At 35.8% G+C, this 4,466-nt stretch overlaps 1 pseudogene; it reads right to left on the bottom strand.

Moving 5' to 3' along the window:
- Positions 1-3,203: 3,203 nt before the first annotated feature.
- LOC129395312 (olfactory receptor 4F3/4F16/4F29-like) lies at positions 3,204-4,138 on the bottom strand (annotated as a pseudogene).
- Between the last annotated feature and the right edge of the window lie 328 nt (positions 4,139-4,466).

Here is a 4,466-nt window from a genome sequence, read left to right as displayed (position 1 = left end):
GAAGATGAAAATGCAACCTGCAGACCTAGGCTTGATTCCCAAGTCACAGTCTGACCCCTGCTACAGGAGGTTACCCTCCTCAGGAAGAGATAGAAATAGGGAATTTGAAGGAATAGTGAGGGGACCAGGGAGATTTGATTGAGTCTGGTTTCCAGGTGAATTAAAAGGAAGGGTGTCATCCAGGGTTTGTTGCTATAGTCAAAGGAATAAATAAATCAACGAAGAAATGCCTTCATTGTCTGTGGTTTTCATGCAGATATACTCATAGAGGTTGTAGCTCTCCAAAAACAGACAAATCCAAGGCTGTGAAGTGAACAAGCATCTGCATTTGAATTCCACTAAACCAAAATCTATGTTGAATGAAGTGAAGTCTGTACACAGCATTGCAAATGTGAACACATTCCTGTGTGAGGCACATCACCATTTGTCAGTTATTGTGAATATGTGTATTTTTAAGCAATAAGATGCAGCTGGTCAGTTTTCTGGGCAATCTTGGCGATGCATTTCCTGTGCTGTGGTTGTTCTCTAACCACTGTGAGAAACCCAAATAAAAATCGATCCCCCCCAAAACAAATACGTATCACAAAACCATAGTAATCAAAACAATATGACACTTGCACAAAAACAGACACATTGACCAGGGGAACAGAATAAGGAGCCCAGAAATAAACTCATGCATTTATGGCCAATAAATTTTTAACAAAGATGCCCAGAAAACGTAATGAAGAATAGACATTTGTTTCAATAAATGGTGTTAAGGAAACTAGATATCCACATGCAGAAGAACACGAATGTGTATGGTGTGTATCCTTATCTCATACCATACACAAAAATCAATTCAAAATGCATTAAAGGTTTAAACATAAAACCGTAAAACTACTAGATGAAAACATAGGGGAAAAGTTCCACAATATTGGTTTGGTCAAAGATTTCTTGGATATAACCCCCAAAGCACAGGCAACAAAAGCAAAAATATATGGGATTGCATCAAACTAAAAAGCTTCTGCACAGCAAAGGAAACAATATGGTGAAGAGACAACCTACAAGTTGTGAGAAAATATTTGCAGAGCATACATCTGATGAAAGGCTAATCTCCAAATGTATAAGAAACTCAACTCAATATCAAGAAAACAAATAACCAAGTCAAAAAATGGGCAAGGTCCTAAATAGACATTTCTCAAAAAAATACACACAAATGGCTAACATAAAAAAAGTTTGTCATCCTAATTATCAGGGAAATGCAAATTAAAATGACAGTGAGATGCCACTTCATACCTGTTAGAATGGCTACTATCAAAATCATAAAAGATAACAAGTGTTGAAGAGGATACAGAGAAAAGGGAACCCTCGTACACTGTTGGTGGAAATGTAAATTAATACTATTATGAAAAATAGATAAAAGTTACTCAAAAAACTAAAACTAGAATTACTATATGATCCAGCAATCCCACTTCCTTGTATATATCCAAAGGAATTTAAGTCAGTATGCTGAGGAGATATCTCCAGGCTCATGTTCATTGCAGCATTATTCACAATACCCAAATATGAAATCAACACAGGTGTCTATCAACTGACAAATGGATGAAGAAAATGTAGTGTATATATACAATGGAATACTACTCAGCCTTAATAGGAAGGAAAACCTGATATATGTGACAACATGAATTAACCCAGAAGATATCACGCTAAGTGAAATAAGCCAGGCACGAAAAGACAAATATCACATGATCTCACTGATATGTGGAATCTAAAAAAGTTGAATTCATAGAAGTAGAGAATGGAATGGTGATTATCAGAGGCTAGGAGTTGGGGGTAGACATGGAAAAGGTAGATGTTGATAAAAGGGTTCAAAGTTTCAGTTAGACAAAGTTTCAGTGAACTATTGCACAGAATGGTGACTGTAATAAATAACAAGGTATTGTATGTTTCAAAATGACTAAGAGTAGATTTTAAATGTTTTCACCACAAAAAAGATATGTATGTCAATAACATAGACCTAATCATTCCACAATTTAAACATGTATCAAAACATTACATTGTACCCCATAAATAGATACAATTATTATTTGTCAATTTAAATTTTTTCACTAATTTATATTGTTATTGTCGCACCAACTCCTTTCCATCAGGCAGATTCTCATAAAGACTATTTTCTCTCTTACATGAAGCATTTCCTACACACCTCTTAATCACGGTAGCATTGACGTCATTCCACCAGATTCTATCTCCAGTGTTAAAATAATCAAGAACCCAGAAATTTCCACCAGGGGGCAACCAATGTGTATCAAAGTTTCCCATTTTCCTTTAGATTTACTTATGGGTAACTTATGGGAAAAAATACTTAAGTACTTCCCTTTTTAAAGAAAAAAATTATATGAATTCTACAAAATTATGGCAGAAAATTTAAGAAGAGCAGATGCTTCCCAACTCATTCTAAAGGGCCAGCATTACCCTGATTCTGAAACAAAAAAACTTTACAAAATCCAAGATCCATTCCTGACTAAAGATAAAAGAAATTTTCAGCAAACTGTGAATACAGAAAACTTTCTCAGCCTGTTAAAGAGTACCTATGAAAAAAATTATAGCTAACATTATACTTAATAATGAAATATTTAATATATTTCATAACAGGAACAAGTCAAAGATGTCTGCTCTAATTCTACTCAGCATTCAACAAAATGAATATAATGAATTCATACTAGAATTTTAAAAGCAAATGTCTTTATTCACTGACAACATAATCATCTATAAAGAAAATCCTACATAACCTATAAAAAACTGATGGAACTAATAAGTTTTGCAAGTTTACAGGATATAATGTCCAACAAAGATCTATTATGTGCCCATAAGCTAAGAATAAACAATTGTAAATTGAAATAAAAATGTCATTTAAAAGGGCATCAGAAATATAAAACTTAGAGATAAATATAAAGTACATATGCATAAAGTACCTGTTCACCAAAAACTACAAAACATTGCTGAAAGAAATTAAATGGGCATAATATAGATGTAGAGATGTGTTGAATTTATGACTCATTTTGAACAAGGAATATATTCATCATATATTCATCAGATAAGAATTATGTTACAGGTCTAATAACATTCAAATCAATACGTAATGTCTCATAGTTCCTGAATCTAAAATATCAAAGAAAGAAACATAAAGCCATATCATGTTTAATGAGAAGGGCTTATTGTATCACTTATGAGATCTTCTTGTAAATCACTAGCTGTTTGCATACTCTCTTTATTGCTGCCTTCATCTCCTTATTCCTGAATGTATAGACAACTGGATTCAGAAAAGGAGTGAGAACTGCATCAAAAATAGCCAGAAACTTGTCCATCTGTGAATTAGGGTGTGGCCATGTATACACAAACATGGGTGGACCAAAGAACAAAAGGACCACTGTGCTGTGAGCTGAAAGAGTGGAAAGGGCCTTGGATGAACCACCTGAGGAATGTTTCCAAACAGTAGACAGGATGAAGATGTAGGAGATTAGAAGTATGAAGAAAGTACCCACACAGATAAACCCACTATTAACAGTGACCATGAACTGCAATCTGTAGGTGTCGGTACAGGCTAGTCTGAGAAGCCGAGGAAGGTCACAGTAGAAGCTGTCCAATACATTAGGGCCACAGAAGGGTAAATTAACAAGAAATGCCAGTTGGAACAGGGAATGACTGACACCAAGGGTCCAGGCAACAGCCAGAAATGAAATGCACATTCTTGGGCTCATAATGGTCAGATAGTGGAGGGGCTTACATAGGGCCACATATCTGTCAAAGGCCATGGCTATGAGCAGCACCATCTCCACACCGCCAATGACGTGGATGAAGAAGATTTGAGCGATGCAGCCTCCGAAGGAGATGACTTTGCCCTTTCTGAACAGGTCATAAATCATCTTGGGAGAAGTGACAGAGCAGGCTCCTAAGTCAATGAAGGAGAGACTGGCCAGTAGAAAGTACATGGGGGAGTGTAAGTGAGGGTCAGTGGTCACAGAAAACACAATGAGGATGTTTCCAGTAATGCTTGCCACATAGAGCACAGAGGAAAACACTAGGAGGAGGAGCTGGATCTCCCATGAATGAGTCCCAGAAACACAAACTCAGATACCACTGAGTGATTCTCTCCATCCATTGGTCCAGCCAACTGGGCTGTGGCTAAAATTATGAGAACTAAGAAAATGGGGAGGAAATTGTGATTATGAAGATAATAATATGTACTAAAATCATTAATATTGCAATGTCACTATGAATAAATAGTATACAGTTATTCTGTTCCTCACATATTAAAAACAAAAAATCAACATAATATCATCACAACATGTGAGCTGCAACCTGATTTAAACCCATCATCAATACTTTCAGTGTAATGTCTGATCTAAAATTAACAGGTTAGGTAAGAACAAGATTCCTGACTATCCGTGAAGTTCATCAGGTGTTTAAATGACCTGTGATATTAACTA

The sequence above is a fragment of the Pan paniscus genome, chromosome X, assembly GCF_029289425.2.
Source record: "Pan paniscus chromosome X, NHGRI_mPanPan1-v2.0_pri, whole genome shotgun sequence".
Classification (NCBI taxonomy): domain Eukaryota; kingdom Metazoa; phylum Chordata; class Mammalia; order Primates; family Hominidae; genus Pan; species Pan paniscus.
The sequence above is the reverse complement of the archived record's forward strand: the minus strand, read 5'-3'. Positions and strand labels throughout refer to the sequence as shown.